This window comes from Notamacropus eugenii, chromosome 4 (genome assembly GCF_028372415.1).
Source record: "Notamacropus eugenii isolate mMacEug1 chromosome 4, mMacEug1.pri_v2, whole genome shotgun sequence".
Taxonomy (NCBI): domain Eukaryota; kingdom Metazoa; phylum Chordata; class Mammalia; order Diprotodontia; family Macropodidae; genus Notamacropus; species Notamacropus eugenii.
In genome coordinates this window covers 348,553,393-348,579,003 of record NC_092875.1, presented here as the reverse complement: position 1 = coordinate 348,579,003, position 25,611 = coordinate 348,553,393, and the positions used below count along the sequence as shown (strand labels likewise).

The 25,611-nt window shown below is 37.3% G+C and overlaps 1 long non-coding RNA gene across 1 annotated transcript in view; it reads right to left on the bottom strand.

Annotated features, from left to right (window-relative positions):
• Positions 1-23,092, bottom strand: part of LOC140501573 (uncharacterized) — a 34,750-nt gene extending 11,658 nt beyond the window's left edge. The window contains exon 1 of the long non-coding RNA XR_011966241.1: positions 23,030-23,092. This is a non-coding gene — a long non-coding RNA (uncharacterized lncRNA). The remainder of the gene's footprint in view (positions 1-23,029) is intronic.
• Between the last annotated feature and the right edge of the window lie 2,519 nt (positions 23,093-25,611).

Sequence of the window (25,611 nt, the reverse complement as noted above, 5' to 3'; positions counted from 1 at the left end):
AGGCTCTGACACAATGTAATTAAATATCAATTTATTTGATAGAAAGTATGAACTAGGTGTACACTTGGTGGTATTATAAAACCTATAACCCTCCTCCTCCTTTTAGCAACCTGCAGAGAAGGAGGTCATCAGTGAACCACCTAGCAAGTGCAATATATATTTCAGTCATCAGGTGATGCTACTCTCAGATTCCCAGCCAAATAACTACATCAGAGAACATTCAGTATCAGTGTGCATGCACTGGTGTTGCCAAAGAGCACAAGACTCCCTGTACACCTAGATCATAAGGATGCTTAGCCTACCAAGTCTTAGAATACTTCCCCTCTCACTGCCCCAAATTCTCTAGGGTTCTTCATGTGGCACTATAGCCCTGGGTTTAATATGTAGTTAAGCGTATGATTTAAAAGAATGCTCTGGAATTACTAAAATTAACAATTCCTTATCTCTGCACTCAAGTTCCATATTTGGGAAATCTGGTCTTGTCAACTAGTTTCCTTTACAAGACTTGGACAATAAACTTTTTAGCGTCCATGTGATTTACTAAAAGACAGTGAAGTAAATAATTGCCAAATAGCAACAGTGTAAAGAACAAAAACAAAAAACAGCTTCACTAGTCTCCCCCTTTGATCCACTACCCTGTCCCAATGAACTTTCTCTTTATCCTAAGTAGTCAAAGGACTAATCATAGAAGTTAAGTGTCTGTGACTACATTTCTCAGGTCAGGGGGCTCAATCCAACTAGGGCTAAAAAAGACTGTAGAAGGGAAAGTTTGTCTTCCCTTCATCTCATCAACAGTTTCTGCTCTCAAAAACTATAAAACAAGGTCCCCACAGCCTACTTCTGCATCAGACCTGACTCGCTCTGGTAGTACTAACTCTTATAGTCCAGTTAAATAAACAGCTTTACTTTTAGTTGCAGGTCTGCTCTTAGCTCAGGCTGGTTTTGTTCACAGCAGATAGAGTAACTGATGGCTATTGATGTAGCGTCCATGCTGAAAGTATCACTCTCTGCTGGAGACATCATCTCTCTGTGACCAGCTCAGCCCAACAGCCTATGTTCCTTTATTCTCCCCACTGTCAACCACAAGGAATGGAATGACTCAATGAGGTGTTTCTCTCTCCAGGCAAAGTCCATGCAAATAGTCCAAGAAGGTGGAGACAAGCTGTAGACCTTCACAAAAAATGTCACTCTGACTCCTAATCTCTTAGTTTCATACTGGTCTGGAACTCATACCCAGCTGGTCATTGCAAACCCAGTGACATTTAGAATTTCCAACTGCTTCTTGAATGCTTATTTTTGAAATCCTTCAATTTTCTCTTTAATTTAAAAAATTCATTGAAATACTTTGTTTTAATATTATCCTCATTTCTGAATACATCTTACCCCATCCATTCCTCTTCCTAGTGAGCCATCTCTTGCAACAGAAAATAAAATGTCCTTTTCTTTTAAATGTATACTAATAAAGGTCTTCTCCTGCCCTTTCATTGTCCCAAATGTCAGAATTCTGAGATTTAATTAAACTTTTCTTTGATGCTAACCTGTCAATTTAAACTTCATTGAAGGATTTGGCAAAGTTCCTTTAATTCTCTACCTGATCTAACCAATTGTTCTTATAGCTAATTCATATTTCCTTTTAATTTTCAAATGCTTTTAATCCTCTCTCCCTTGGAGGACAGACTAAGAGGAAAGGAAATGAGGGTAGATAAACTTATCAACTTATCTTCATACTCATCCTAAATTCAGTCTTTCCCTAATGGTCCCAAAGCCCATTGACATTTCCAACCAGTAACCATAGGTTTCTGTCTGTCTAGTTAAAAGGACACCTTCGAGTTAAAAGGACAATATTATAATCGCTATTTGAATCAGAAGTTATGTTACGTTCCCTACGAATGCTAAGTAGATGCAATTAAAGGAAAATTTGCTTTGCTTAAAATAATTCAAGGTTCTCCCTTTCCATCAAACACCATGGGTACTAAGTCAGGCAAGAGATGTACTTATCTAAAAACTTATCTAAAAAATGGCAACAGGTTAGCAACACTTCATTATCCCATTAGCCAAACTTGCTAAGTATTAAACTTTTCTTTGAAGTGATAGGGATACATACAGTTTTACGGGATTTTTTGTTGTTGGTAGTGGTGCTTTTTTTTAAATCAGTTCCCTAAGTACAAGATAAGGGAGACATTAATAGACAGCACTTTGTTTAGAAAAGGTTTTGAGATTTTTAGGACACATGTTCAACATGAATCAACAGTGTTATAGAGCAGCCGAAAGCTAATGCCTTCTTGTGGTTCACTAAGAGAGTATAGCTTCTTGGAATACGAAGGTGATGGCAGTAATGTGTTGATAAATGTTTACCAACTTGTTCTCCAAAAAGACATGTACACATGCCATACCTTTAAGTTTAATCTTCTTTATTAACACTTTTCCATCGCTTTCTTAAATCAAGACAATTAACAAAATAAGAAATTAAACCCTCATTTGTTGCTGCTGTTCAGTCATTTTCAGCTGTTTCTGACTCTTTGTGATGCCATTTGGGGTTTTCTTGGTGAAGACACTGGTGGAGATGAATGTCTGTGATTTCCTAGCCCTGTACTCTATCCACTGAACCACTTATCTACCCTACCTTTTAACATTTGTCAATTTCCAAGGAATAAATAGTCACACTGAAAATTTAACAATCAACTCTTACAAGCCATACACTTTGGCTCCAGTATACACTTGAGTGATTGTCTCATTGTATCCTACACTGGTCAAATCACATCTGCAGTATCACTGTATTCAGTTCTAGGCAACATAACTCAAAAAGACGTTGATAAACTAGAGACATTTAGAGGAGAACAATCCAAACGGCAAAGAACCTAGAGTTTATACCATGCAACAATCAATTAAAAGAACTAAGGATATTCCGCCTGTAAAAGAGAAAATTTACAGGGAATGTGATAGCTTCATGTCTTCAAATACCTGAAGAGACTATTAAGTGGAAGGGACTGGACCTGTTCTGTGGGCTACAGAGGAGAAAAATAGGAGCAATGAGTAAAAGTTGCAAGGGGGGGGGGGCATTTAAACTTAGTATCAGGAAAAAACTATTTCCCAACCAATACAGATATCTAAAAGTAGAATGGGATGTGTCAGGAGGTAGGGTATTTTCCTCAATGAATGTCTTTGAGCAAAAGCTAAATGATGGCCTGTTGGAGATGCCATCAAGGCGATTAATTTTATGGATGAGTTGGACCAGATGGCTGCTGAGACCCCTTCCATCTTGGAAATTCTGTGATTCTGCCCTGTTAAGCAGAAGCTATATAAAAAGGAACAGTTTAAAAGATAAGTCATTACCCAACAGCCTTGTGAACTTATTTCTAATAATTCCCTCTGAATTATTCTCCATAAATAACCCAGCTGGCATAAAGCACATGTTCTGCATGGCTTAGTGGTGACACACACATACAGTCATGCATCTGCTACACAACTGGAGGATCTGGTGGTCCTTTGCTAACAGTGAGTGAGAAGGATGTTGGTTGTAGAGGGAAGAGGGAAAATCATTCAACTTAAAGAAATGAGGCTATTCATTTTCACTGCAAATAGATTAAGGTTATCATTCTCAAATGAACTGAACCATGAGTCATCTTTTTCTCTTCTTTGGCTGTAGTGGAAGTTGTTATAAAACAAATATTTGGCACAGAATCCTTTCTCAGAAAGGGTCACAATATAGATAGATACTGGGCAATTCATCCTTCTAATGCTGCCAAAAATATGTAGGGGAAAGTATTATTAATCCCAATTTACAGATGGAAAAAATGAAACCCAGAAAGGCAGCAGGCATTTTCCAAAGCCAAGAGGCCTTAGTTTCTGCCTTCTTGATGACTCAACAGTCATTAAAGAGACATAACTCTGTCATCTACTTTCCATATATTAATGAACATTTATGGACCTATATAAACCTATGGAGGGAAAATTTATCAAGGTGGAGGCATCATCTTCTAGATTTAGAGCTAAAAGGAATCTCAGGGGTCATTTAGTCCAACCCCCTCATATTATAGATGAAATAATCAAGGCCCAAGGAAGTTAAGTGACTTGTCTAAAAGTCACTCAGGGAGTAAGCACAGAGGTGTGATTTGAAGCTGAGTCTTGTGATTCCAGATATAGAATGTTTTCCTGAGAGAGAAAGGGAGATGGAAAAGGGAAAATACTTGCTAATTCAATCTCACAGTATTCATGGCAAAAAAAAAAAAAAGTAACAGGCTTTTCAACTAAGACTTTTTGCTAAGTAAATGAGTTCCTAAATAGGTATTATCTATTAAGAATAGTAGCATCCATTAGAAAGATATTTCTAATATGCAGATAGAGTAGACTAGAAGGAGGCAGACTGAGATGTGGCAGGAAAACACATTCTCTTGAAATATCTCAAAATACATCCTTAAGCAACCTGTTACTGATGTTTACATTTCCATTGCTAGGTTTGCATTTCTCCACAAAAATTCCACTTGGATGCTCTATCATAGGATGGAAATAATTCTAGATTCTTTAAGGCTATAATAGCAGAGTTCACACTCAGGAATGTTCAACCAAGCCTGGAAGGGTTGGAAGCTACATCTGCTAGCAAAGGAGCAGCCAGACAAACTATATAGTAAGGCCTCTCACCAGAAGACTGGCCACCAACTAATGCATTTTTGTTATGACAACTGATAGAAGAGATAGTGATAGTTACTAGACCTATGACTTCAATTACAAAGGACATATAAAGGAAGATGCTATCTTAATCCAGAGAATGAACTGATAAATAGAGGTATAGAATGGCTTTACACACACACACATATTTATGTGTGTGTGTGTGTATATATATATATATATATGTATATACACATTTTTTGCATCTAATGTAGTCATCTCCAGGGGTGGGGGTAGGGAAGAAAAAAGAGGACAAAAGAAATGTATATAACTTTATTATACATTTAAAAAGAATAGTAAGTCTTAAATAACAGGTTTTCAGTTTCATGTACAATAATCTTTTTTTTTCTATTATGTTATGGAAATGCATGCTTTATTTCTTAAGTTTAAAACAAAAAAATAAAAATAGGGAATTAAGGAGTGAAGAAACTCTCAACCAATTCTGTTTGGCACCTTTTTTGCCAATTCTTTGAGAATTGCCTGGGTGACTTAGAAGCTAAATGACTTCTCCATGGTCACTCAGCCAGTATGTATCAGAAGCAGGACTCTCTGCCTCTGAGGTTAACTCTCCACCCACTGCTCTCCTGCCAGGCCAGAGAGAAAAATAAAGAGAACAAAATTCTCAGTCCCATATGACTCCCTTCCATTTCTATAAGGATGCAGAGAGAACGGTGGAAAGGACTGAGGGTTATTAGACCACCTCCATATATTAGTTTCACTGTTGTTATTTTTAATGTTCAATCATTGTATAACCACTATTATATAACCATACTAAAGTATAGATTACTGGAGGAACTGAACCACATCTCTATATTGACATTCTTAATATAAATGAAACTAGAAGACATAAATAACTTGCAGCTAAATGAAAGGATGGATTGCAGATTTTCCTAAAAGAGATTAAAAAGGAAAAAGAGTTGGCAGAGTTGGTTTCACTCAAAGTCAGCAACAGCAACAACATCATTTCATGGGATGTCTCCTGTACTCAGACCCTGCCAGCAGCTGCAAAACGCAGCATTGCTCTTCCTTACTTCAGCCAAGTGGGAGCATTCCACTCGGGAGACCTGATGTATGGTGACTCCACACCCACCGTGGGGAGAGACCTCTAAAGGTCCATCAGTAAATAAATAAACTTTCATTAAGCCCTGTCCAAGGTGCCAGGCATTGTGCTAAATGCTGGGGATCACCAAAGAAGAAAGGACATTCCCTGCCCTCAAAGAGCTCTCAGCTTAATGGAGGATGGTCAAGAAACTGAGAAGGCTTCAGCACCTACAGAACTGCATACCTACCTCTCCATGATTATAGAAATTTTTGTGAGAATGATCTATGCATCTTGGACATGCTTAACAAAAACATGAAGGGGACAGGAAAGCTAGCACAAGCATTTTCAACAGCTGGCCACACCTTCACAGTCACACAAGTGACTGAGAGGTATGGAGAATACAAGATACAGTTGTATTTCTCCTTTGTTGATTTAAAAAAAAAAAACTGACTCAGTAGAACAAAATGGCAGCCTTAAAGGCTTTCCTCCAATGACTTACCTCCCATGAGTTACTTCAAACATCAGATTTGTTGACAGATGTAACCATGTAATCACATATGTCAAAAACCCACTGAATGATATCGAGAGGCACATAATAGGGAGACATAGGCTCACCTAGAGTGTTTGTCAGTCTCAGGGAGGACATTCTGGGCAGAGTCAAAATAGAAGTCAGACTTTAATATGCGTGGAAAAGTCTTCTAAATGCTCATGTTCACAGATTGTATTGTACTAATCACACTGAGCACTGAAATACTACAAAGTCTCATTCAATGAAATCCATATCACTCAAAAGTGATTTAAAATGCAGATTGTGGATAGTGCATTTCCTGATGGGGGTGGTGGATGGGGAGGAACAGGGAAAGAAGGGGAGGAAGGAAGAAAGAAGTCTATGAGCACCATAGTTGATAATGTCTTCTCTGTTGTCTCTAGAGGTTTGGAACCAAATAGATCTTAAGATTGGTGTGAAATTGCTCCCAGGCTCCAAAATAGGTGCAATATCTTAGGTCAACTCTGCTCATAAAGCTTCTCAAAGACAGCATATTCATAAAGGAGAGATAATATTTTTTTTAAATAGGGAAAAAGGTAGCAATTATTTAAGGCATGGCAAGCATGGATATATATTTTCCCAAACAAAACTGATGAGGAAGCTACTGAGGTTGGGGTGGCTAGGGAGAGTGGTGACATGACTAGAGCAAAGCAGCAAATCTGTAGGTTTCTTTTTAGACTTTTTTTTTTTTAAATCCATACTTTAAAAAAATCCCAATGAGCATCCATATTTAACCACCAGAAAACTTTGCTTCTTAGTTTGCTCAACGTTTTCAATGATGAAATGCTGGCAATCCCACACTTAATCTGATAGTTGTGTCCTCCACCCAATATGAGAAGATGGTGAGGGCCAATGCCATTCTCTCTATGGTTCTTAAGGAGGTGTTACCTCTATCTCCTAGGTCTATCTTTGCTGAGTGGAATTTGTTTCCCTCGTTCTAGGGGCTGTGGTTGGTGTGTATTTGATTTTTGGTTTGTCTCCACCCACTAAAATAACTCCTTCTTCCTTGGTCTGTTTAATTTTGAAAAGCCCTAATCATGAGAATATGGGGTAATAGAATCTTCCAAAAGCAAGCATTAGTTGTAAATAGTCTTACTCGTAATACAAAACATGTCACAGTAATTTTGGGATGAAAGCCACCCATGGCCAGTCTATAGGCACACCGAAACACCAGAATTTTCCAACACAATTTAGATATCTAGGCTGTCATCTCACAAAGAGCTTCAAGCATCCAATATCGCTGAATGTAGCTAAGTTTTTCCACCAATGCAATATCAGAGGTTATAGTCAAGTTAGTTGGAAAACCAAGGGATCAAAGTGGATAAACTGGTCTCTGCTTCCTCTTTAAGGGTAGCCACTAGCAACCTGAATTCAGACCTGACTCTTCCTCTGATACATTTTCTTGATGTTGACTTCTCTGCGCTGGCTACATCTCCAGGCCACTCCAGCTTCATTGCTGCTTGGTGTGAACTGTTGTTTTTTCCTTTCCAAGTCCACAAGGGCACCACTAAGCTCATCACAGGATAGTAGCTATAACACCAAAGCAAACTTTATCTGAGTAGACAATGTATTTGTCCTCTCCAGCCTCTGATGCAAAGGAAATGTTGAGGTAGCTAGGTGGTACAATGGATGAAGTGCTGGGGCTGGAGTCAGGAAGATTCCTCTTCCTGAATTCAATTCTGGCCTCAGATACTTACTAGCTGTGGGATCCTGGGCAATCCACCTACCTGTTTGCCTCAGTTTCCTCATCTATAAAATGAGCTGGAGAAGGAAATGGTAAACCACTCAAGTGTCTTTGCCAAGAAGACCCTCAAATGGTGTTGTGAAGAGTCAGACACAGTTGAAATGACTGAAAAACAACAAAGGGAATGTTACACACAGATTATGACATACAGTTGTCTAGTGTGTTGGTACCTCATTACATACATCATAAACAGGTACTACCAAAGAACAATAGCCTGTACTTAGGATTGAATAGTAGGAAAAACTTTGGCTGGATCACATATAGAGAATTGTGCCATGTTTTCAATGATATCAAGATGTTCCCTGACACAGAAGCCTATATTTTTCAAGTGATACTACATGATTCCAAATCTTGATACACCCGAGTTTCAAAAGAATCAAAATTGCAGGTGGCCCAAAGGGCCATGGAAAGATGAATCATAAGTATAAACAAGTTACTGCATATTACTAATAAAGTATTACAAAAAAATAAAAAATCATCAGGAAATATGTAACTAGAGAAACTTAATCATGCTGATCTAGTGACAAAAGTGAAGCATAGTTGTAAAGAGTGTTTCTTTTCCAATAGCTTAGATAATTTCAGAGATACCTTCCAATTCTGATATTCTATGATAACAAATGGGTAAACTGAGTGTTTACTTGACACTCCCATTTTTTAAGGAAGTCTTCTGGCACAGTGGGTAGATCCTCTATATAGGATAAATTGAAAGACCTACAGACAAGCATCTTACAAACTGAGGAAAGAGACATAGTCTGGATTACTGGAAGGTGCTCCCACAATATTGAAATTACAGATTTATTCAGTCAAGAGGTTCTTGTCCTCATTAAAATGCAAATATGCCTGAGATAAGTGACATAATAAGACTATTTCATTTTAATATGAGAAACAAAGTTTTTTTCTGGTCTTGTTGGCTGCATGGACATAGTAAAAGCAGAAATGTGACTAGGCAAAGGGAATACTTTGCTCCTTGGATCAGACAGGTTTGTGAAGACAAGTATCTCTTCTTTGCTCACTCATTGTCAAGGAAGAGAAGAGGGAGTTTTGAAACTGAGAAACTGGGAGACCCAGAAAAACCTGAAGATTTGCTAAGAGAGCAACCTCATGAACAGCTTATTAGATATAGTCTACAGACAAATATGATGGCATAACCAATGCCCACTCTAAGCTATAGTGAAGTCTCAGAGAAACCCAAGATCTGATGACCAAAAAGTTGACTTGAAAAGTAAAACTGACCTGAAAAACCCTAGCTACTTAACTAGGAGGAACTCCACTCTATTTTCTAAAGAGGTTGAGGGAAAGAATTTTCTCCTGGAGATGAAAAGCCAATCTTTTCATCCAAAAACTCTGAAAAAAACAAATAGGTCACTTTTTGATGAAAGAAAAACAGGAAGACTTTTTTTCCTTAGAGTTGTCCAAATGTTCAAAGATGAGTACTTGGGAAAAGTAGTAAATTGCTTGAGGGCTTTAAACTAAAAAGCATGGCAGAGCCCAGTCTTCTCATAAAGAAGAGATAGCACAATAGCAAAAATTCTAATTGGAGTGGAAATTGGGACCAAAGAGAAACTCTACAATAACATTCCCAGTGGAGCCATGACTGGTGAGTTGTCAGAAAAAAATACAATAGAGTAACATTCCGGAATGGCAACACAACCAACGGCCTGCCACCTATCACAAAGTGACCAACAGAGAGAACACATCTGGCAGAGAACATCAAGAAACAGCAAAGAAGCAACACAATGACTTCATTAGAAGAAATCACCATCCCTGCAATGTTAGAAGAGTGAGTTGCCCCTCCACATGTGTGCAGCTGCATGCATTCCCTTCATCCATTCTCCTCGATAAATGTACACTGGCCACATGTTCTCCTTACATGTATATTCTTCCACTTGTATTCACTGACCACACATGTTCTCTACAGGTATCCAGTCTTCCCAAAGATGGTACCTGTATTTGTGAGAGAATATACTCCAGGTTTACAGGGGAAAAGTTTTATTGCTATTTTTTTAAACTATACTATCTCACTAAGTGTGTTTGCTTTGAAGTAATTCCATCCTCTAGTTGACTAACAGTTATAATGTGTCATTCTCATGAGCTATAGTTTTTTAGGGATACAGATATTTAGAGTATTTTTAACCTGAAGAAGCCATGTGTAAGAGGCACACTTTATCAGTTAAAGGAGTGTCCTCAAGGGCTACAATAGTCATTAATATATTTGTGCAATTTGGTTCATCTATCCTTTCCAGCGCAATAGCTAGATATTTATAGAGAAAAAGAAGGTGAGCATTGGTCAGAAGAAAGTCCTTGCTTAGCATGAGAACATTTCATGGAGAATGCCGACCAAAAGGCAAGGAAGAGCATAACTAGGGAGATGAAATGTCAGTTCCAAAGGTAGCATACATACATGATTGCCATAGGAAAAAAAAATGGAGGCAACAGTGGTGGAAGCTTTCTAGATGAGGGGAATTCAGAAACCCAGCTACACATCTGTGGGCTTAAAAACTGACATTTACCCACAGACCAGCCAATGTAACAAAACAAAACAAAAAGAATATTCCTTTTTATGTCAATGTCATGAGACTTATCCTGAATCACACAAGGCCTACATCTGGAACCTCAGACCTTACTTTCTAGTGGCTCTCCTGGGTGTGGTTATGCTCCTAATTTGGATTTAGATTCTGTTTCAGACACTCCTACTGCCTTGGCATCTCTTAACTCCTCAAATCATAAATCTAGGCATTGACCATGGCTTCCATTTCAGATTTATACTATCATATCTGGCACTTTCAGTTTTAGGCATCATGGATCAGGTCATCACCTTTCTGCTTCCTCACACAATTAGATACCTTTCCTGCTTCATTGCCTGAGTAGGAATATCTTATTTACAAGTTCATAGAGTCATAGATTTAGAACTGGAAGGGACCTGAGAGGTTATCAAATTTGACTCCCCACATTCTGCAGATGTGGGAAATGAGGCACAGAGAACTGAAATGACTTGCCCAAAGTGACACAAATATTAAATGTTTGGGGTAGGATTTAAGCCCAGATTTTCCTGAATCCAAGTCCAACACTCTACTCATTTCATTCCTCCATGTTGCCTCTCGCCCCATTCCCTAATAGCAAAGTTTCAGCCATGGCCCCTATACAACCACAGTCCTTACCAGGTCCCAATGATGGCTTCCCAGGGGCAGGACAGGATAGAGCACAAGAAACAAACTTCACAGTAATTCTTAATTAGGCCTTGGAAACAGCCCTGACACAATGCTCAGAATTCTTTTTCTGTCCTGGGCGCTCAAGGAAGGAGTAAAGAAGACAAGAACTCCTCTCCAATCCATGCTTTAGCAACATTCATTCTCTGCCACATATGGAAAAAAAATCAAATAGAGTATACAGCTATTAAAACCACTAAAGAACTAGGGCCAGAAAGTCATTCCCATGCTCTCTTTCAAATACACAGAGATTGAACGAGGCAGGAATGAGGAGGAATAGAGAGGTGATGTGTGAATTGGAAAAATCTTGACAAAACAGACTAAGGGCAACTTAATGTTATCATCATCCAGAAAAGTATGTCCCACAAGCTGACATACTGGGCTAAGTTTTGCCTCCTGTCTATATGATCAAATCCACTTATTTCTAGGAAAAAAAGGTCATCCCAAATATTTATCTCAGACATAATCACAAAAAGCCACTGAGAAGTCAGAACTCCCAAGACCTCTACCAAATCAAAACCAAAGTGAGCTCTAAAAATACTTAGTGTGTCACATTTCTCATTTCATTATTTTACCCTGGGTTTTTTTCTTTTTTTTTTTTTCAGGTAAACTAGTTATCTTTCGACTGGAAAAGAAAGAAGGAAGGGAGGAAGAGAGGGAGGGAGGGAGAAAAGAAGGAAGGAAGAGAGGAAGGAAGGACAGAAGGAAGGAAGGAAAGGACATCTATTTTCCCTCACTGCTCAGGCACTATCCTACAAATTAGTTTTATGCCTCCAGGAAACAATCACCAATTCCTTATGCGTGCTGTCCCCATTATAATGGAAGCCCCTTGATGGCAAGGACTATCTTTATTTTTGCATTTAGTATTTAGCACTGAGATTGGCAATCTATAATCTAAATAATTTTTTAAAGTCCCTGTTAGTTTATTAATTCATTTACTTTTGGCTGGGGGCAATGGGCCCCTGAGTCTAGCCTTTCTGACCCAATGTCAGCAGAGTGTCCTATGGATGCTAACAGCTAGGCTGTTCTTCACTTATTGAAGCAAACCTCAGAAGAAGTTAGTAAAATTAAATTAAGCACAATCAGTGTGCAAGCTCCGGACCTAGGTTGAAATAACTGGTATCAAGTTGCTAAAAGTAACTTTACTAGAGTGGTAGTTTCTGTTCTACCTCCTCCTAGCCCAAATGAGCATAGGATCATGCTAATTCTTGCTATTATGAAAACAAGTAGTAATAACGATAGTAGTCCAAGCATGAAGGTACCTGATAATGTCCATACAATCACTGCTGTCTTGTTGTCCACTGGATTTATCTTAAAGATACTCTTGGTGAATTTGCAGATGATGAGCTTTTATTTAATTATAAGAAGCAATTATTTTATCTGTCTGTGTAATAGTATGTCAAACATTATATATATACATATATATATCTGTGTACGTGGTTGTGTGTGTATTTTAAAATACCAAGATAGCAAATCACCCAAGACCATTGTATCTGAACTCCATCAAAAACAGATGAGAAAAAGAGACTACAATCAACAACAAAAGTTAATATTTACACAGTGCTTTTAGATTTCTTCCCAAAAACCATGTGAGGTAAATATTGCAAATGTTGCTGCCCCCATTTCATAGATGAAGACACTGAGACTTAGGAAAAATGAAGTGACATCCCGGGTCAAATAATTTATAAACTGGGATAGCAAAAATCTGACTTTATCTGACTCTCTTAATGCTCCACAAACCACTAAATTGAACACCATTGCCTTGTACATTAAAGAGGCTTAATATCAACAATAATCTGGAGAATAAGAATTTTCAGTGGTACCTAATCATCATTTCCTTTGCCTAATTATGATTGAGGAGTAGGAAATATGAGGAGGTAAAAAATCACTATTGTATCCAAGTTTTACAGTTCCAAAGTCAGTCAGAGGTAGTGAAATTAACTTCTATTTAATTAATCATTATGTTTACTTTGAATAAAATAAAATCATTCCTTTAATTTAGTGAGTAGTTTATATTCAGAAAAATAAATGCGAAGAAGACCCTTAGAATTATATTAAGCTAAAAGGGTTCCTCTCTGCTAACAATGGAATACTGGATACAATGAATACACACATGTATAAACATATGTACATATACATATATGTTTGTGCATGTGTTGTGAAATTTTTTGGCTTCATTCAAGTGTGAGGCACTAGGGATACAGAAGGGCAGGGTTAGTGATAGAAAATTTTGTTTACCCACAGGCATGTTCCCTGTCTCGTAGCATTTATTTTTCATCTAGTGGGGGAAGGGTCTCTAAAGTCTCTTCCAGCTTAACAAAATGCTATGATTCAAAATAGAACAAGAATCACCTAGAGAAAAATGAAATATCACAGAGGTTGTGAATATCTATGCCCTGCTAAGCTATGGGTAACTTTTTAAAGGTTTTTGATGACTGAAGGGTGAGTATGAATAACTAGATCTCTGAGGCTTCCAAGACAATAAATTTCAGGTGCTAGTAAAGCCTGGAAGACCACCATTTTCATGAGTACCCCTGTTCCCATTCAAAAACATCAACAACTTTCTAATGATGATAATAATATAGTGGTCTTATATATGTGTATAAATATATTATAGTATATATTCATACATATGCAGGGCAGCCAGGTGGTGCAGTGGATAGAGCACCAGTGCAGCAGTGAGGAGGACCTGAGTTCAAATCTCACCTCAGACACTTGACACTCACTAGCTGTGTGACTTTGAGTAAGTTACTTAACCCCAATTGCCTCATCCTGGGTCATCTCCAGCCATCCTGATGAGTATCTGGTCACTGGATTCAGATGACTCTGGAGGAGAGGTGGGGCTGGTGACCTGCACAGCCCTCCCTCACTCAAAAACAAAGTCAAGTGCAAGTCATGTCATTATTTCTCTGATGGCATGGTCTTCTTCAGCCACAAAGGACAAACACGCACATATATATATGCATATGTACACTATAGACACACACACATGAATACTACATGTAATAATTCCAGAAAATTTCCAAACCAAGGAACAAATGTGTGCCCTCTTTTCATCTTGGAAGGAATAGCAGAACTTTAAGTAGCACTTGATAATACTTGAGTTTAGTGACCCCTCCAAAAAAGGACAAATTTAAATCCATTATGCTATTGTTACTAGCTAGTGAGTAGTTACATAATATATTCAGCAATTTAGTTAAAAATTCTACTTTTATAAACAAACATAACTAAATGAACTATTATTTTATCTATACTACCATAAGGCACTGTCATTGACTTGGTGGCAACTTCATGAATTCCAGCAATAGAAAAATTAACTAGTTTCCCTAGCATTTCCCTTTCATAGTCAAACTTATTTTTTAATTTTTATTTTAAATGATATTTCATCTCTCTCCAATTACATATAAAAACATTTTTTTAACTTTTTTTAAGTTTTGAGTTACAAATTCTATCTCTCCCTCTTTTTCCTCCCCTCCCCGTAAAGATGATTAGCAGTCTGATATGGGTTATACATGTGCAGTCATCTAAAACATTTCCATATTAGATATTTTGTTCAAGAAAACTCAAAAAAAGAAAGAAACAAAGAAGGAAAGGAGGAAAAAAGGCAGAAAATGAAATATATTAAATTTTGGTTCATACTCATACAACATAAGTTCTTCCCCTGGAGATGGATTCTATATTTCATCATGAGTCCTTTGGGATTGTCTGGGAACATTGTTATTGCTGAGAATGGCTAATTCATTCACAATTCTTCATCAAACAATATTGTTGTTACTGTGTACAATATTCTTCTGGTTCTGCTCACTTCGCTTTGCATCAGTGCATCTAAGTCTTTCCAGGTTTTTCTAAAATCACCCTACTTATCATTTCTTATAGCACAATAATATTCTATTACAATCATATACCACAACTTCTTTAGTCGTTCCCCAATTGATGGACATCCCCTCAATTTCCAGTTCTTTGCCACCACACACACACACAAATGCACACACACACACACACACACACACACACACACACAAAGCTGCTATAAATATTTTTATACAAATAGGTTCTTTTCCCTTTTTTGTATCTCTTTGAGATATAAACCTAGTAGCAGTATTTCTGGATCAAATGGAATGCACAGTTTTATAGTCTTTTGATCAAATATACTCAAACTTATTAAATGATGAATGAATTCACATTGCTTACCAGAGATAATGGCAGCTAATTGGGAGTAAGCTACTAACTATGGAATACCTAAGGAACTGAGGTCAGTAGGAAACTAGAAGGACGAGTAAAGCTGTATGGATGCAGGGCTAAAAGAAGAAATAGGAATCATCCCACCCTGGAATTTCTAAGCCAATTTCAATCAAGGAATGAGGATCAAATTTAACAAAGTTTGAGATACTTATTTTGAAGATCTATTTTTTTAAATCTCCATGTACTCCCTTTACTGATGCAGAACACAACACCACCACCATTACTACCACCCCTGCCTCTGCCACTTTGGATCTTCCAAATAAATATGGATTACTGTGTCCCTACTCCCCATTCCCCCCAGTGCAGCTGAGCAAGAGGGCCCCAGGGAGATCTGAGACAGCAATAGGTGGAAGGGCGGCAGAGTGGTGGCCCAGGGCAAGAGACCAACAGAGCCAAGTGAGTGACAGCAGCTAAGCCCTAGATATCAGCTGCAGCAGCTCTTGAGACTTTCAGCCAGCAGATTAAATGTCTGTAAGTCACCTACTTGAACTTCCAGGAGCCAGGATGGCAGAGGGATCAGTAAATGCTCTCTCCTTCCCCCTTGATGACCTTGAAAGAACCATAAAATATTTCCCCAGAAAAATCCTGGATCAGTGGGAACAGCAGAGGGGACAAATAGTCTCATAACACCTGAGGCTAGGAAAATTGCTAAGGAGAATTCCTCCTACTGTGGCAGAGGTGAACCGGAAGGAGAGGGGCCCCAGGGAGGTGGAAACTCACACTAGAACCCAGGTGTGCCTCAGCACTAGGAGAGGAGCTCCAGGGGAGGTGGAAACTTGCACTAGAGCCCAGACTTGCCTCAGAACTCTAGGGGAAATAGGAAGACAATAGGGTAGCTGGGATCACCAACCCCTGAGCTTGACTTTGCCTCAGCTCAGCTAAGGAAATCTCCCTTGACCAGACTACCTCTCCCCAATGCTTAACAAGCTAGCCCCAGGGCTGATCAGGGAAACATAAAACAAAAAGATAAAAAGGCACTTGCCCTTAGTTTTTTTTTTTTCACTCCAGTCAGCTCAACACCAAGCTCTGCAGCTTCTAACTGAAAGAACCAGAAGCAACAACACCCAATCAACATCATGAGCAGAAAAAAGCAAAACAAAGGTGAAAAAACCATAGAATATTTCTATGGGGACAAAGACCAAAACACAAATACCAAAGACATCAGTGGTGAGACTGTACTTCCATCTGAAACTTCAGAAGGGACTATGAACTGCTCCCATGCACAAATAGCTCTCCTGGAACAACTGAAGAAGGAAATAGAAGAAAAATTGGCCAATGATTTTAAAAGTATGAAAAAAGAATTCACAAATGAGAACATCTCTTTAAAAAGCAATATGGAACAAATGGAAAAGGAAACACAAAACCTAACTGGAAAAATTGGACAAATGGCAAAGGAAATACAAAAAATTAACTGGAGAAAATAACTCCTTAAGAGGAACAATTGAACAGATGGAATTGAACAGATGGAAAAGGAGATGCAAAAGTTAACTGAAGAAAACAATGTGATAAAAATTAGAATTGGGCAAGTAGAAACAAATGACTCTATGAGACAGCAAGAATCAGTCAAACAAAATTTAAAAAATGAAAAGATAGAAGAAAATGTAAAATATCTAATTGGAAAAACAACTGACCTGGAAAATAGATCCAGGAGAGAAAATTTAAGAATTATTGGACTGCCAGAAAGCCACGATGAAAAAAAAGTCTGGACAATATCTTCCAGGAAATCATCAAGGAAAACATCAAGGAAAAGCACATCTAGCCAGAAGTGCTAGATCCAGAGGGCAAAATAGTCATCAAAAGAATCTACTGTTCACCTCCTGAAAGGTATCCCAAACTCAAAACCCCAAGAAATATCATTGCCAAATTCCAGAACTATCAAGTGAAAAAGAAAACACTACAAGCAGCCAGAAAGAAACCATTCAAATATCAAGGAGCTCCAGACAGGATCACACAGGACCTTACAGCTTCTACATTAAAAGATCGAAGGAATTGGAATCTGATATTCTGTAAGGCAAAGGAGCTGGGACTACAACCAAGGATCAACTACCCAGCAAAGTTCAGCATAACATTTCAGGCAAGGAGATGGTCATTCAATGAAGTAAGGGATTTCTAGAACTTCCTGACAAAAACACCAGAACTTCATAGAAAATTTGATCTTCAAACGCAGGTCCCAAGAGAGACATAAAAAGGTAAACAGGGGGGAAAAGAAAAATAAAAAACTTGCTACTCAATTTGGGCAACTGTTTACCTCCCTATAAGGGAAGATGATACCTGTTGATCTTGAGAATTGTACATTTATTATGAAATATAAAAGGGTACATAGAGGGAATGGGTATAAAGTAAATGATGTGATGATAAAAATGTGATTTAAATATGCAAAGGGATTGTAACAGGAGGTGTGAAAAGGAGGAAGCAGAAAATGGTAAATTACATCACAGGAAGAAGTACAAAATTATAGTAGAGGGAAAGAGGGGAGGGTGATGAGCATTGTTGGAGAGGTACTCTCATCTGATTTGGTTCAAGCAGGGAATAATAAAATTAAGTACATAATTCTAACTAGTTCTATAGGCAGTAGGAGGGGAAGGGGGAAGAAAGGGGAGGGGAAGCTGAAAAGGAGGGAAGAAGTAGTAAGGGTAAAGGGGAGTAAAAGGGAGGGGGGCTAAAGGGAAGGCTGCAGGAGGTGGTGGTGAAAAGTGAAAACTATTTAGGAGGGGAAGGGAGATGGGAGAAGTAAAAGCACAAATGGTGGGAAAGAGGATGGAGGGAAATACACAGATTGTAATCATAACTGTGAATGGAATGAATTTTCCCATAAAACAGAGATAGATAGTAAAATGGGTTAAAAGACATAATCCAACAATATGTTGTTTACAAGAAACACACTTGAAATGGGAGGATACTCACAGAGTAAAGGCCAAAGGTTGGAGCAGAATATATTGTGCTTCAGCTGATATAAGAAAAGCAGGGGTAGCAATCCTAATCTCAGACAAAGCAAAAGCAGAAATAGATCTAATCAAAAGAGATAAGGAAAGAAGCTATAATCCTGCTAAAAGGGACCATAGACAATGAAGCAATATCATTATTAAACATGTATGCTCCAAGTGGTATAGCATCCAAATTCTTAGAGGAGAGGTTGGGGGAGTTAAAGGAAGAAACAGACAGCCAAACTATACTAGTGGGGGACCTCAACCTCCCCTTCTCTGAACTTGATAAATCTAACCTCAAAATAAACAAGAAAGAGGTTAAGGAGGTAAATTAAACTCTGGATAAGGTAGATATGATAGATCTCTGGAGAAAATTGAATGGGAATAGAAAGGAATATACCTTTTTCTCAGCAGTACATGGCACATATACAAAAACTGACCATGTACTAGGACATAAAAATCTCACAATCCAGTGCAGAAAGACAGACATAGTCAATGCATCCTTCTCAGATCATAATGCAATAAAAATTATATGTAATAAAAAGCTATGGAAAGATAAACCAAAAATCAATTGGAAACTAAATAACCTAATCCTAAAGGAGTGGGCTAAACAACAAATCATAGAAACAATCAAAAACTTCATTCAAGAGAATGCCAATAATGAGATAACTCATCAAATCTTATGGGATACTGCAAAAGCAGTTCTTAGGGGAAGTTTTATATCTTTGAATGCCTACATAAATAAAATAGAGAAAGAGGAGATCAATGACTTGGGCATACAGCTGAAAAAGCTAGAAAAAGGACAAATTGAAAATCCCCAAGTAAATACCAAATTAGAAATACTGAAAAGCAAAGGAAATATTAATAAAATTGAAATTAAGAAAACTATTGAATTAATAAATAAAACCAATAGTTGGTTTTATGAAAAAACTAATAAAATTGATACATCTTTGGTCAATTTGATTAAAGAAAGAAAAAAGAAAATCAAATTACTAATATCAAAAATGAAAGGGGTGAACTCACCTCCAGTGAGGAGGAAATTAAAACAATAACTAGAAATTACTTTGCCCAACTTTATGCCCACAAATTCGACAATCTAAATGAGATGAATGAGTATTTTAAAAAATACAAATTGCCCAGATTAACAAAAGAGGAAGTTGAATATTTAAACAACCCTATCTCAGAAAAAGAAATTGAACAAGCCATCAATGAACTCCCTAGGAAAAAAATCTCCAGGGTCAGATGAATTTACAAGTGAATTCTATCAAACATTTAAAGAACAGTTAACTCCAATACTATATAGACTATTTTTGAAAATTGGGGAAGGAGTCCTCCCTAATTCTTTTTATGATACAAATATGGTTTTGATACCTACATCAGGAAGAGACAAAACAGACAAAGAAAATTATAGACCAATTTCTCTAATGAATACAGATGCAAAAATTTTAAATAAGATTTTAGCAAAATGAATACACCAACTTATCATGAGAATAATACATTATGATCAGGTAGGATTCATACCAGGAATGTAGGGCTGGTTCAATATCAGCAAAACTATTAGCATTATTTATAATGTCAACAACAAAACTAACAGAAACCACATGATTATCTCAATATATGTAGAAAAAGCTTTCAACAAAATACAATACCCATTCCTATTAAAAACGCTGGAGAACATAGGAATAAAGGGAACTTCCATAAAATAATAAGCAGTATCTACCTAAAACCTTCAGCAAGCATCATATGCAATGGAGATAAGCTAGAAACATTTCTAGTAAAATCAAGGGTGAAACAAGGATGTCCATTATCACCACTATTATTCAGTATGGTACTAGAAATGTTAGCTGTAGCAATTAGACAAGATAAAGAAATTGAAGGAATAAGAATAGGCAAAGAAGAAACTAAGTTATCACTCTTTGCAAATGATATGATGATATACTTAGAGAATCCCAGAGATTCAAGTAAAAAACTACTTGAAATAATAAACAACTTTGGCGAAGTTGAGGGTTATAAAGTAGACCTGCACAAATCTTCTCTATTCCTATTTTATTAGTAACAAAGTCCAACAGCAAGAGATAGAAAGAGAAATCCCATTTAAATTTAGGGTTGACACTATAAAATATTTGGGAGTTTACCTGCCAACACAAACTCAGGAACTTTATGACCGCAACTACAAGACACTTTTCACACAAATAAAGTCAGATCAAAGTAAGTGGAAAAACATCAGTTGCTCATGGGTAGGCTGAGCTAATATAATAAAAATGACAATTCTACCTAAATTAATTTACTTATTTAGTGCCATACCAATTAAACTATCAGAAAATTATTTTCTAGAACTGGACAAAATCATATCAAAATTCATCTGGAAAAACAAAGGGTCCAGAATATCAAATGAATAGAAATGCTAGGGAAGGTGGCCTAGCACTACCAGATCTCAAATTGTATTGTAAAGCAGTAATCAAAATCACTTGGTACTGGCTAAGAAACAAAAGGGTAGGCAATTGGAATAGGCTAGGTACTCAAGACACAGTAGGCAAAGAATATAGCAATCTTTTGTTTGATAAACCCAAGGACCCCAGCTTCTGGCATAAGAATTCACTGCTCAACAAAAATTGCTGGGAAAACTGGATAACAGTGTGGCAGAAACTAGGCATAGACCCATGCCTGACACCGTACACAAGAATAAAGTCCAAATGGGTACACAATCTAGGTATACAGATTGATACCATGGACAAACTGGAGGAGCAAGGAACAGTATATTTATCAAATTTATGGAGAAGGGTAGAATTTTTGACTAAAGAAGAGATAGAAAGCATTATGAAGTACAAGATGGATAATTTTGATTACATTAAACTGAAAAGTTTTTGCTCAACCAAATCTAATGCAACCAAAATTTGGAGGGATGTAGTATATTGGGAAAGAATTTTTACAGCTAATCTTGGGGATAAAGGCCTCACTTCTAGAATATATAGAGAACTGAGTCAAATGTACAACAATACAAGTCATTCCCCAATTGATAAATGATCAAAGGATATGAACAGGCAATTTTCAGAGGAAGAAATTAAAGAAATCTGTAATCATATAAAAAATGCTCTAAATCACTTTCGATTAGAGAGATGCAAAGCAAAACAACTCTGAGGTACCACATCACACCTATCAGATTGGCAAACATGACAGAACAGGAAAATGATAAATGTTGGAGAGGATGTGGGAGAGTTGGAACAGTAATTCATTGTTGGTGGAGCTGTGAGCTCATCCAGTCATTCTGGAGAGCGGTTTGGAACGATGCCCAAAGGGCTACAAAAATGTGCATACCCTTTGATCCAGCAATATTGTTTCTAGGACTGCATCCCCAAGATAAAAATGGGAAAGGGTCCCACATGTACAAAAATATTTATAGCAGCACTCTTTGTAGTTGCCAAAAACTGGAAATCAAGGGGATGCCCATCAATTGGAGAATGGCTGAATAAATTATGGTATATGAATGTAATAGAACACTATTGTGCTATAAGAAATGATGAACAAGAAGATTGCAGAGGGGCCTGTAAAGACTTATATGATCTGATGCTGAGTGAAAGGAGCAGAACCAGGAGAACTTTGTGTACAGCAACAACCACAGTGTGCGAGAGTTTTTCTGGTAGCTTTGGATCTTCATAGCAATGCAAGGACATAAAAAAAAAATCCCAATGGTCTTCTAAAGCAAAATGCCTTCTACATCCAGAGAAAGAACTATGGAATTCAATCACAGAATGTAGCAGATCATTTTGTGTGTGTGTGTATGTGTGTGTGTGTGTGTGTATTATGTTTCGGTTTGTTATATTATTTTTCCCATTTATTTTAGTTCTTTTACACAGCATGACTATAGTGAAAATGTATTCAATAGGAATGTATGTATAGATCTTATATAGAATTGTATACCATCTTGGGAAGGGAGGGGGATGGTGGGGGGTAGGTAGGGGGAAAAATCTAAGTTTTATGGTAATGATGGTAGAACATTAAAAGTAAATAAAATGAATATCTATATATCTATATCTATCTATATCTATATCTATCTATATATATATATATAAATGAAAAGTCCTTCTGACAGCAGTGGTGGCTTGGTGTTGGGGAGGCTGAGGCTGGCTGATCACTTGAATTGGGGGCTCTGAGCTGAAGCAAGAATTTGACTTATTCTCTGCATTATCTATTATGAATATAATCATCCCCTGAGGAGCACAGAGCCACCACCAAACTGCACCAGGATGAACCAATCCAGTATGGAAAAGTGGAACAGGTTAAAGCTTTTGAGTTGATCGGTATTGAGATTGGACCATGAGTGAATAAAGGTTGTCCATCCAGCCTGGGAGAGATAGTTCCCTCAACCCTTTACCCCCTGCCAAAACAAAAACAAAAATACCTCCTGACGGTTCTAATGAGAGCCTATGGACTTCAACTAAACTGTTCTCATATACTTCTGTTTTCTCTGTTCCATCATATTCTGTTAAGTTCTCAAGAAGTTATTTCCACAATATTTTTTATCATTTTAAGCTATTTTTAAAAAGCTTATTTCTGAAAGTAAAATCCCCAGCCCTTCTACTCTACTTACAGGTAACAAGTTACAAAAGTTTGGCAATATTATAAAAAAAAGAAGGCAAGTTTAGGCTTTAACAGACTTACTTGGAAACCTAGAATTTTCTTCATTGTGCATACCAGAAAGTGATAGGTTGGATTCCATCATCTGTCAATAATAATAAATAAAATAAATAAATAAAAAATAAATAAAATAAAAATAATAATAAATATTTTAAAGGACAGAATCTTAGTGAATTAGAGCTGACTTATGTGACTTATTTCCTGTTATGCTTACATTTAAGATAGACTAAAAACTATATTCCACTCTTGTCACTAATAATTCACATAGAATTTTGTTAGAGCTGAAAAACTTTAGGGTTCATCTAATAGTATAAACCTTTTTTGACAGATGAGGAGACTGAGACACAAAGAGATTAACTGACTTGCTCAATGTCACATACCTAGGGAGCATCAAACCTGGGATTCAGTTCTTCTAATGTTACTCTATTTTTTATGCTTTTTTTTCACTACTCTTTAGTCTAGCATTCAAAGTCCTCTACAACCTTGGTCTACCCTTCTTTTACTACTATATTTTTATCTATTATCCAAACAGAATTAGGCACAATATTCCCCAGTACTCCAGTGGTATGCTGTGGTATGCTGGAACCAGCTCAGACTGGCTTTCAAGAACCAATCATTAAGTTTTCATTATTAGCATTTACACCTGAGAAATCAGTAAACACTACAGATCAGAGATTGATTTTTTGGTGTCTAGACTAAAGAAAAAGGAGAAAATGTTAACAGAGAAAATGAAACTTATGAGTGTGTCATATGTTCATTTCCACCCCCGTCCAGAGGACCAGTTAGTAAAAATTTGCTCACACACCCCTCTGTGTCCCCCGCTTTTCTGTGTCTTTGCTCATGCAATGCCCTAGATCATTTCTTTGCCACCTCTTCCCCCAACACACCTCCCAAAATCATTAAATTCCTATCAATCCTATAAGGTCCAACTCAAATGATTCTTCCTTCAAAAAAGCATTTACTGATGCCCCCAAATTAGTCACAGACCTCCTCCTCTCCAAACATATACTTTAAATCTCACAAAGTCCTTTGCTGACATCTTTCTCATAGTTTACCCTGAATTATTTATATAATGGTCATTTGAATACATATACAGTACTCCCTTGTATAACTGTAGCACCAAAAGATTTAGAAGCAAAAGAGTTCTTGAGATCATCTGTTCATTTTATAGATGAAGAATCTGAAGATCACAGAGATAGAAAGGAAGAGAGGCAGAATTTAGAATGAGACCTTTTGCCTACAAATCCAGGACTCTTTCCACTATACCATACTGCCCCCATTAGTTTGTAAACTCTATGAGCACAGGGACTATGTCTTATTTAATTTTTGTCTCCATCCCAGAAGCCACTCCAGTGACTGGCACATAGTAGGTGTTCAATAAATGTTTAATTGAACTGACAAAGATTAAAGCACAAGATAAAGCCAATACTTTCTCCCACTATTCTAGTTACTATGATGCATCACAGTCTTCTGGATCAAAACATTGTCTTCTGTCATCTACCTCCTATCTTTTCTGTATTTGCCAGCCATCTGAAGACTCAAGGTTCCCCTAAGGCTGCAGTAGCAGGCTTTGTGTTCAGGGACCTCTATGCCAGTAGATAGAGGCATGGAATACTGATTTAAGATTTCAACCAGCAATTCACAGGCCTAGAGAATGTCCCACATTTCAGAACAGTGATGGTACATGACTCTGCATGTTTGTAACCAATAAGAACCTTTGACAGAATCTTTTCCCAGAAGTTTGTACTATAAATTCTAAGACTTCAGTAGTCAAGTGAGTTATTTTTTGCAAGATGTCTTAGTACCCTAAACATTATGAAAGAGCCCTTCAACCTTGTTTAATTGCCTTCCTTTTATGAATGGAGTTAGAAGTCACTGGGAAAAGGGCTTATTTTTTACCCCCAGCTCTCTCCTGTTGGGTAAGGTGGTCTCTACAGAGTGTGGGTGCCTGATCAAAAACTATAATGTGATTTCCAAGGTGGTCCCTGCTCTATACCTTAGAGTTCTACAAGTCTTTGTTTCCATATTTCTTAGCAGTGCTGCAAGAAGAGACAGGTCCTTGTGATGAAGGACTGGGCAGCGCACTATTATAACATGTAATAATCATTGCTAATGTTTATCTGGCACTTAAAAATTTTCCAAAGTGCTATAAGGCAACTTATATAAAGTACATTATCTTATGTGATCTTTCCAACAGATTTATAGTAGAGGTACTATAGATATTATTATCGCTAATCTACAGATGAGGAAACTGAGGCATAAACATTCTGAGGCCTACATCTATTAAGTGGCAGAGATAATGAAACTCAGTTCTCCCTTGATTTAAAATGCAATGCTTTTTACATTAAATCATGCTTCGCTTCTTCAATACTAACCACTGGGTTAATATTGCAAAGAGAGTTCTAGGTTCATGCTGCTGCAGTTTAAATACTTGATTGGCTTTGAAAGAGCAAAAAGCTATGCGTTTATCTGTAAGATATAAGGCAAATGTTAAAGTGTAGGAGTGGCAGAGAAAGTTCAATGAGACTAGTATTCAAGGAGTTTATGATCTAGATGAGTAACTGAATGAATGAAAAAAATGTTTATTAAGTACTTATGTGCAAGGC